Source organism: Falco biarmicus, chromosome 8 (assembly GCF_023638135.1).
Source record: "Falco biarmicus isolate bFalBia1 chromosome 8, bFalBia1.pri, whole genome shotgun sequence".
Taxonomy (NCBI): domain Eukaryota; kingdom Metazoa; phylum Chordata; class Aves; order Falconiformes; family Falconidae; genus Falco; species Falco biarmicus.
In genome coordinates, this window is record NC_079295.1 from 13172199 (window position 1) to 13182801 (window position 10603).

At 39.8% G+C, this 10603-nt stretch overlaps 2 long non-coding RNA genes across 2 annotated transcripts; both read left to right on the plus strand.

The window, feature by feature from the left end:
- Nucleotides 1–324: 324 nt before the first annotated feature.
- LOC130154441 (uncharacterized) lies at nucleotides 325–3985 on the plus strand. Its single transcript, XR_008823739.1, has 3 exons — nucleotides 325–442; nucleotides 2006–2036; nucleotides 3910–3985. It is a non-coding gene; the product is annotated as an uncharacterized LOC130154441 (long non-coding RNA).
- Nucleotides 3986–5575: 1590 nt separating this feature from the next.
- LOC130154474 (uncharacterized) lies at nucleotides 5576–9583 on the plus strand. The gene is made up of 5 exons (XR_008823756.1): nucleotides 5576–5666; nucleotides 7406–7523; nucleotides 8191–8376; nucleotides 8706–8923; nucleotides 9435–9583. It is a non-coding gene; the product is annotated as an uncharacterized LOC130154474 (long non-coding RNA).
- The last annotated feature ends 1020 nt before the right edge of the window (nucleotides 9584–10603 follow it).

The following is a 10603-nucleotide window of genomic DNA, read 5'->3' on the forward strand; positions in this document are numbered from 1 at the left end:
ACTGGCACGGAAAACCATCTGGCCGCAAAACCCACTTACAGAGTATTACAGCTCTGGATGTGGCATCATCAATACTTTCCTTTTTTGCTGAGGAATTTACTGTAATACAGAGATGATGGCCAGAAATCTGAAATCAGTCAGGAACCTCCCAATAGTTTTATTCTCTCGTAGGGCAAACTGTAACCTGACAGATGAGAGCAGTGTCGTAACTGGTCTAGACATGACAGCACAGAACTCAGCGTGACCCTATTTATCAGGCTTCTTTATGCTGCCGTAACTTTTTTAACTGGTTTCATCTGCTTTTGTGTAACTCTGCAGATTAGAGGCTGAAGATCTTTTGGAAGAGGAAAGCCTCTCGGCTAGAGAAGTGGCAGCTACCATCTTAAGGGGATGTTACATGAAGAGGTCTGGGAGTGCAAGTGTAGGCCATCACCTTGAGCTGGTAAGTGGTGAAATGCTATGTTCACCTTTCAAGAACTAGCAGGATCTTTCTGTTCACAAAGGAGAAAAGAATAATAATAATAATAAAAAGTATAAGGTATTTTTTTAGGAGCTATGTAGCAACCACTTTAAGGAAATCTAGTTTGAAAGCATGTGCCCAGTTTATAATTCCCTCGCTTGTTTTTAGAACCACACTGCATGTAGATATGTCATGCAAATGCCCCAAATTGCATCAGAGACCTCACAGGCCAAAGCTGTTGGTGGTTTTTTTCTTTCTTAGTTTGTTAAATTAAATTAGTTCAGCTACAAGAAGAACCACTTCAGACAAAAATCTTTTTTTTTTTTTTTTACCTGCACTAAATTTTATACAGAAAAAAAGAAAGAAAATAATTTCTTATACTCAACAGTTCTTGCTGGAAGGGGCCCTTTACAGAATTACTCACCCAAAAATCTAAACTCTGCAGCACTCTGGGACAGAAGGGAGATCATGGCAATGGTCCTCAAAGAAAGCAGATCTCTGAGCTGTAGATTACATGCCAGGAGTAAAAAAAAATGCATAGGACTGACTAGTCACAAAGGTAGCTTGTTTTTTCCAGGCATCCTGTGCTTTAGTAGGGAACCCAGCACTGGGATTAGGGCGTCCTGCCTTCTCGGTGACTGGATTCATGTGCAACAATACAGGCTGCAGAGAAATTTGACATAAATAACTCCTGTAGTACATGTAACAGATCGCTAGTTGTCTGGTGTAGGGCGATTTGTAAGTGCATGGTAAACAAACAAAAGCATTTTACCAATAGTTTAAAAAAGCAATTGAGATACCTCAGGGACATGTTTCTTGTTCAGACTGTTTCACACTGGAGATTTTTTTAAATTACTAAATCCTGTAGTAGTACCTGTAAAATCCCTTGGCACTACCAGTTTTTCAAGTGTTTCACTTCAATTTGCACTTATGCTAGTGAACATTTGAATATTTCTGTTCTTTTGTGTGTTTTTAGTTTTTTTCACTCTGTCTCAGTATTATGCTTTTACAGTCTTATGCTCTGCGATTGAAATAACATTTTTTGCCTATGCTTGGAGCGCATGTTCCCCATTCCTGGCTTTAAAGTGTCGCTGGGGCCAAGTCAATTTGCAACGTGGTGTGTTTTTTCCCACAGATGATGGGCGGCTGTTGTTTCAGATATCTCTCAAATGTTCAGTGGGATGATGAGACAAACACCTGTTTGTTTCCACAGTCTGTATAATCTGTACCATTTTTGCAGATGGTTCACTACACAGTTCTTTGAGGTACATGCTAAATAGTCATGAATGACTTGGGAGCAGAAACTGTTGGAAGGAATGCTGGAAGAAATGCAAAGATTAAAACTTCCATCAGATTTTTAAACTTGGCTGGGCAAGGGGGAGAGCCTATAAAGGGGACGGGGAAAGGGAGGGCTTGAAGACTGCAAATGGTCCCGGGCTGCTAATATGCCATTTTTCAGCTATGAAAGGAGTCTTCAGTAATACAGAAATGAAGCAGTTTACCCAGCAGAAAATAACTGTTGCCACTTTTTATTGGTTTTGGCAGGAGTTGGTGGTTCATCATTTGGACACACCAGGTACTTTCTTTGTGACTGTCATATAAATTAAAATGACAATGTTTCAAATGGTGACAAAATGACAAAGTACTGATGTGTAGTGGAAATCTAGCATGGCGAGAGAGATTCAGACAGGTAATATTGTCTTGAAAGGGAGTTGGAAGAGCATTTTGCTTTCGGTTTGTTTACTTACTGTGCTTTACCTTTGGGAACTAGGAGTTGTGAATGCAATCTCAAAATGTTTCTATTTTGCGTTTTGGGTTGTGTATTCATGGCATTCTCTCCTCCAGTGTCTCGAGGACTTTTCAGGACTCTGACTTACAACATTGTTCCTCACTTTGAAAACCAAACTAAGATCAAGCTTAATACGTTTGCTGTGGTTGGAATGTTTATGTCTGTCCACATAATAAGGAAAAATTCTCTGCAGTTAAAACTCACTCAGCTGCTTTAAATTCTCACAATCGCTGTTGTGACTCTCAAGTGTCAGAGAATACGGCTTGCATTTCAGAGCTATGTCCTCTGCCAGTCCTTCCCAATCCAAGAAATTCCTTGCTGTGCACAGCAGTTGCCTTATAACAGAAACACAGTATGACCTGGTCAGCATTGATAGGGAATGGTGGGAGAGTGCCCTGCGGCTGGGAGTTCACTGCTACCATTCCTGTGACCAGGGCCAGGCTTAAATCTCCACACAGCTCCTTAATGCCATACAGATTTCCTCCTTAGGGACTGAGTGGGACTTTGAGGATGAGAGTGAAGACAGATTGTGTGGTTACAAAAAAGGATTTATTTTCCGTAGGAAAAAAAAAAAGAGTATGTATTATTAATGTATTGATTAAATAAAGCCTAGCTGAAACACCTTTCCTTCAGCAAGGACTAAAGTTAAATGAGATTCTTGAGGTGTACAAACACACACCAGACGAAGTGTTAGAGAGTAATGCTGTTATTTCTAAGTGTTACACTGCTCTTTAGACTGAAATTAATAGATAAGAAAAAAGAAAAAAAAACAGGAAAAAAAAAAGTCAAAATGCAGCTAAGTCTCTTTTACTGCTGTTCCCATGAGAGGCTGTGGAAGTGGGAATGACTTCCAGTGACGATTATCTTGTTCCCTGGGATTATCTTGTTCCTCATCTTGCTAGCAGGTTTCTTTTAAAAGGGTTTCCGAGCCTCCTTCCCACCACGTGCCCCTGTTGGGCTGCAGGGGAGGCCCATGTGGAGAGCTGGGGAAGGCATTCAAACTGACCTGTGTTAGCTCAGCGAAGGAAATTCTGTATGTGCCACCATTAATCGGCACTGGAACCACTAACACTCAGGTTTAGGGGGATGTTTCTATCTGTAGTCATTTAGGAAATGTGTATCTGACTGGCTGGTCTATACTTTTGCCTTATAGGTTTGAACTATTTGGTGGCCATAACCAATTGTAAAATGCCAGAAATGCAGCAATACCTTGAATGAAGCTACCTAGCATCCTTCAGATTAAGAACTGGTACTTTAAGTACAGCTGTCATAATGGCTGTTTTAAAAAGCTGTAAGAACTCCTCTAGATGGTGTTCATTTCGGTGAGAAATTACATGGTGTTAAAGGAAAGGGTTTCTGTGCCCAGGATTGGTTCTATGACTATGTTTGGTTCGAACTTCACTTTTGTTAATTTTGTGATGTAACTTGTATTTCTAAACATAACTAAAATGTTGGACTTCAAAATCTGAGGCTCACACATCCCACTTTGAAACAAAGCATTAAACATTCCCCCCGTCCTTCTATGCTGTCCCTTCTGTGCTGTAGGAGACTCTGATTTTCCAGTAACATTTCAAAGGCTGTTTCAAAAGTCAGGCTGGTGTGACTGGTTAGTGATGCACTCTTGAGATTTAAGGTCTGATTTCTTGCTTCTACCTTCCAGCTTCTGGTTTTAATCTTCTGTGGAGATGTGCTGAACGGAACAGCTGGCCTATAATTGGGAGAGATTGATGCAGACACTTATCTCTGTGGGTGTTACTCCTCTTCTTGGCATTATTGCAGTTAAAACGGTTATCATTTCCATCTACAGTGACTTTCTATGACAAAAATAAGCATGTGCCACTTACCTTTTCAGTATTATCAAAATGTTTGAGTTGACTGATTTTATTCATTGTTCTATTTCTTTTCCTCCTCTCTTTCTTTTTTTTTTTCTTTTTTTTTTTCCCCCCCCCTGCTCATCCTGGGTCTGGCTATAGTGTAGCAAAAGCTGTACATAGTAATTGCTTGCATGCTATTTAGTGGAAGCAGGCAGCATCTAAAGGAGCTTAAAATTAGTCCTGCTTACCACAAATGGAGTGACAAAAATCTTTTAACCTGACAATCAGGGAAAAAATCCAAAGTATTTTACAACTGTGCTCCCATATTCTACAGTAATTCTTCAGATTATTTAGATCTTGTTACACTGGCCACTTTTCATGCCACGCACTTACAGTTCTCTTCTAACTGTGACAGCTCCTGGGCAGGTGCCCCTCTTCTTGAGACAGTCATTTCCTAATTCATAAAAATTGGGAAGGCAAACTGGGGTGATCAGACTTCATGTAAGTGGTGAAAAGAGGGCCTGTGCTAAGTAACAGATTGGAATTTATTATCTTCAGCAAATATTTCTAGCATGATCTCACTTAATCCATTCATCGGTCTGGGTGTGATCTCCAAAATCTGAAAGAAACACAATTATTAATCTTAGTAGTATGCAGAAGTTTAGCTTCCTCGACTGCTGTGGTGATTGCTTTCTGCTGTCTCATCTTTTTCTGTAAAACAGGCAATACATAGCAAACATTCAGGCATCTGGGAAAAAGAAAATGCATGGCTCTGGTGCATACAAGTAATGCTACTAATGATGAAAGAAAACAACCTTTTGAAGGTCAGGTTACCGCACATCCCAAATCCAGAAAGTATTTGTCATGCTTCAAAAATTGATCTGAAATCCGATCAATCTTGGAGAATAAATCACTACAGGAAGCATGCATTAGAGGATCTCTTTGTGAAATTCCTTATGGGACTGATTTTCTGGAAGCAGACTTAAGTATCGTACTGGTAATAGGACTAGCATGCTGGAAGGAGGGGTGCAACCCAAAACCCGAAAAAAAAGGTATTTATAAAAAACATAGTAGAGGGCTAGCACAGGTCTCTTCCTCTGAAAAGACAGTAACACAAAACCTTACACCCCGGTGGGTCTGCTGTGTGCCTATTCAACCGTTTTTAGCTTTTACAGTTTGTGCTACCATGGGCTGCAACTGTAATAGCCAGGGAGGGGGAGGAAATCTTCTGCTAGAGTGTTCAATTTGAAATTATTTTCAGGCAGAAGCAGCTGAACCATATGATTCCTGCTAAGGGAAGGGGCTGTCTTGGAAAAGAAGATGGCTGATATGGAGAGCAACACAGCATAAGAGACATCTGAAACATAGTTTTATAAACTGTGTATTTTTCCTGCTTATCCGTAATACTCTCTTTAATATTTTTGTAGGCAAATTGTGCATGGATCATTTTTTTCCAGCTGTCTTTTGCTATTTGTATACTTACCTTTATTCAACCCCTTTCTTTTCAATAGCTGGGGGTTTTTTTGTCTTTCACCCATGGCAACAGAGCCAGTGCTTCTTTGCAAAATTAATAGAGTCCTTTGCACAACATCTCCATACAAAGGTAGGTACCTATTATTGGACAAACAATAAGTACCCATTCATAACAATTGCTGTGTATGATGATGATGTGATAGTTCCTAGCAATGGATCATTAAGATGATGGCATTAGCCACGTCAAGTGGTGATCTATAAGTTTTGTCACAGCAAGGCAACCATAAAACCTTCAAATTGTATACAGCTTTATCACACGTCCTGTCTTGTCTTAGTAGCTGTTATCTATCATCCATTCTTCTGTCTCATCCTCCTGTTTTCTCAGATGAGCAAGTTCTTTGAAGCTTCCATTTGCTTGCTCTGTGACTGGATCAAACGACACAAAATCCACAGGGCTTTGAAACGGGAGGAGGAGTGAAAGAAAAAGATTGGAGTCAGATAGAAAAGACAGACATTTGTCTGTCAATTGATTGGTCTGGTTTTGATGTTGACATTTGCAAGTATAAAGGCATTACAGAGAGGCAGCAATGAGCAATGGTATTTTTAGCACTGTGCTGCAAAAATAGCCACTTGAATCTTTCTATTATTTGACATACGGCTGTGGAACAGCCCTTTTGACCTCCCCCACTCTTGCACCTGTGCTCCCCTTCTGCTATCTTCTCAGTTATGGTCTGTTGTTCTCACAGAAGCAATCACTGCAGAGACAGTAAGCTGGATACGACTGTTGCATTAGCTACTGCTTGAGTACATCATGTTGCAGTTCATTACGATTTTGATGTTACTTTTTATTTATTTATTTGGAGAGTGCTTAGGCTTTTCTTAGAGGAGATAACTTGGCCCTTTATGTACCGTACCTTCATCTGCTAAAGCCCCATACAACGATGAGAAAACAGTGTGTAACTGAGATGTAACACTGTTTCATCCTAATAAAAAATCAGTTAACTGGTATGATTGCTGAGCTTATTGTGGCACAACTCTGTGTATTGCTAATTTGTTTAGCTTTCATGCACCGTAAAGCAGAGTATCAGAAAGTACACTATGGTTTAGGAGTGTTCCTAACATACATGTATACACACGCATAAATGAAATTATGAGATCTCTGAACACTTCTGCTCCATTATTAGATGAAAAATGTTCTTTTTGTATTAAACACCACCGTAAGATACTGTCTTGCAGTAGATGCTAGTAATTATGAAATGGTAATTGGTGCTGAGAAGGTTTCTTTGCCTTAAAAAGATCTATAGTCTACAGAGATCCTTGAGTGGCAGTCTAGATATGAAAAATGTTACTTGAATTAAGCACAGTTTATATTCCTGTCCATTTTTTATAGCACTTTCCAGAGGCTCTACTTAAGTTTTAAGCTTTCTCCATAAAGGCGCATGCAATAAAAATGTTGCTGCCTCCAGCTTGTATGCGTGAAAGCTCTTTTTTTTTTTTTCTTCTGTCCTAACTTTATCAGTTTCTTTAATAAAAGATATTAACTCTCTTCGCAAACTTGTCTCACAGAGAGAAGAAAAATATCCCCTGCTCCAAAGAAAATATCAGTTATATTTAATGATTACAACAAATCAGTGTAAGAGAAGACGTAAGGCAACTGCAAGAAAATTCTAGGGAACAGCAAGCTATAAAAGCTACAATTGTCTAGCTGTTCTGAATGTGGGGTTTTTTTGTTTTTCATAGTAGAAACAAGTTTTAAGTGGCAAAATCACTGAACATTAAAGAGACTTTAGTATTTATTTGGTATGCAGTGGAAAAAGACGTAGACTAAATGGTCAACAGTCCTCACCTAAGGGTTCTCCTTTCTTTCAGGGGCACCAGACAATGAAGCATGGTGAGCGCGGCAGGCATTGACAGCTTCTAGACAGTGCTGAGATTGCAAGCGAAGTTACGGCACCTGCTTGCTGCAGCTGATCCTTCATTATTATGGGTAAACAACAACCACAAAATATAGCAAAAAGACTTTCAAAGCAGTGGTTTTAAAAGTGCATGGGTAGGGCTGCTTTTCAGTAAGTCGGGAGAAGAAGATGGAGCAGTAGGAGACGTTGGCTTATCTTTATCGCAGTGGCTTAGCGTACTGCAGAACTCTGAAGCCAGTTTCTTCCATACTTGGGGCTCTCCCATTAAAGAGAAGCTGCCACTCATGTAACTTGTCTCCTCGGGGAAACAAAAAGGGTTATCTGTGTGTGACCAGGCCAAGATTTGGATTAGCTCTCCAGAGGCAGAGGATTAGTGCACTAGGCAAAAATAATACCCTTAAAGGTGGAAAGCTTTAAGGTTTTCAACCATACATATTCATAAACTGGCTCAGAAAGGTTTGGTTCACAAGATAAGCTGTCAGCAAGGGTCCCTTCCACCTAAAGTTATTTCTTTTCTAATGAAAAAAAATCTGACCAAAAAAAGCTGCGCAGTCAAATTAAACTACACATTTTCAGCTTCAGAGATTGTATTTCACCATGTGTATGAAATAGGTTTTACTGGAGCATATGAAAAATTTGCAAGTGGCCTTTTTTACTAATAAAAAAATAGTGACATTATTTAAGAAGAATTGGTCTAGATATAAAACTTGTTGGATGAAAATATCTTGTTTCTTGCAGCTCACATGCTCATCTCTCCAGAAATACTTCTGCAACCTGCTGGGAGCCCAAGGTTTTAGGATCTGAAATCCTTTTCACAGTGTGACTGGCTGAGGGGTGTCCAGAGAGGTTAGGCTTCCAACTTGGAGTTTCTCTGCTTTGCAAACAGAAGCAAGGATGTGGAAACCTGGGTCACTTGCTCACAAGGTATGAAGCTGTTGGGTACCCAGCTCCCCAGGGCAACTGGAGCTGTGCAGCCCTGCCTTCTGTCACAGTTCCCAGGCTTCCCCTTTCATGCAGAGTTTTGTTGATTTGACTGTTTTCTGGCTCAGAATCACCACTTTTGAAACTTTCTCTGCCCCAAGTAGCATGGCAGGGAAAACTGAGGTAGAAAGGTGTTTCTTGTGAGCCTATGTTTGACTAGATTGCTGTGAAAACTAACACTTCAGTTTTGAAAAATCAGTACATTCTAATGAAAAGCCATTAGCAGGAGCTTCTGGTTAGACTGCTGAGCACTTGTTTTTTTAAATTTACAGCTGCAAAGAAGGAAAAAAACCAAACAAAAAAACCCTACTCAACCAGGTGAAACTCCTGTCATACAGTGTCTTCCTATGGCCAGGTCAGATGTCTTTCTCCTCCTCCAACTTCAGCTGCTGCAGAGGCTGCACAGAACTAAATGGTCTTCCAGTGCTTTTACAGGAAACTGGTGTTTTTGACAGACTGCCAGAGCTGCTTCCTCTGGAAAACAAGTAAGGTAGGAGATGAATTACACAGGACAACAAAGAGACACTTCCTTAACTGAAAAGGATTCAATCTGGCACATATCAAAAGTGACAATACATTAGAGAAGAGCCATTTATAGCAGTGTCTGTTAAGCAGCCAAACCATAGTCACCACTCTCTGCTTTACCTAGTAGTGTATTTTGTGAAAATAATTATAAACGCCCTTTGCAACAGCCAGGAATCTGAAGTTCAGGCAGTTTGGGTAGTAAATAATTTTTTTTTGTCATATTGCAGAACAGAAATGCAAGCATCAGGCCTTTAATAGCTGACCAGCAAGCTAGTTTTTCTAGTCCTAATAATAATTATATATGCATTTCAAACCTCACTAAATAGAGGTGGAAGGACATATTATTTTTGAAGGGATTTATTATGTCCCAAATGACAATTTTGATGGTAAGTATATTCCTTACATTTTATGTCTATCTTTACTTCTATCAACAAAGCACAATTGTATAAAAAAACCCTAACCCTCTGGTCCTACAGATTGAGTACTCTGTCTTCTACATACTATTGCCTGCCTAAAGGAAAGAAACAACCATGCTGGGGAGGCAGCAGAACAGGAGATACTCAGCTAATCCTACAAATGAAACTAGAAGCCATAGAGACATGCAGCTCCAACAGAATGCAGCTTCTCTGCTCAGAAGGTGTGTTTAAGTGAGTTGTCAACAGGTCATATCTAATCCATGCCAAGGTCCACAAACTGTTAAATAAAAAATACTGTGTTAATGCCACTTATGCCAACAGTGCTCCTGGATTTTGTTTGCTCGGTCCTCATCTATTTGTCAGGTGCTACTTATGCAGTCCAGTAGGGATTGTAGTAAGCATGGTATTTACCCACCCTTATTCTGGATGCACTGAGGAATATATATGTCAAACACATCCCAATTTAGATTAGATTATTGACAAACAGAAAAACTGTGACTTTAATTCTTGGGGTGATAAGCACAAATAATAGCTTACCAGGGAGTTTTGGCAAATAAAAAAAAAAAACCACAAAAAACAAAAACAAAAAAAAAAAAACCACCAACCAACCATCCAAAAAAACCCCAAAACCCCAACGAAAAAAAACAATCTATAAATCTGCTTTGCATCCTAAGAGTAACATGTATCAACCTAACTTCTGAACATGAGAAAAGGCATAAACACAATATCCTCTTTACAGCTGGGCTCCTCTGAATATAGAAGCCACAAAAGAGGTTATGCCTGGTTTATTGTTACTGTATTTCTGCAGGGGCAGAGGTAAATTCTGGGTGCACACATCAGTTGGCACAAAGTAGGGCTGGTGTGCCTTGTCTGAGCCCTTCCCAGTGCAGCAGGTGCCCGTAGGAGATTTTTTCTAAACTGTCTGGAATGCATCCCCTGTGGGACCCTGTGCTAAGAGATACCATTGGCTGTAGTCACTATATTTAGGCGGTTACGTGGAGGTTCTGATCAACTGTTGTGAACATTTACTGTGAATGCTTCTTCTGCTTATATATTGTGAAAAGCTTAATGATGCATTTTACCCGAGTCTGTCTTCAATGGTTATTATTAAGGCAGGGGTGTTTTTTCACCCTCGGTGAAACACTTACTGTCAATAGCAATTTTTAGAGAAACAAGCTATTATACAAAGGTCAAGGAATTTTGTAAAGATCGTAATTGCCTAAAGGCTT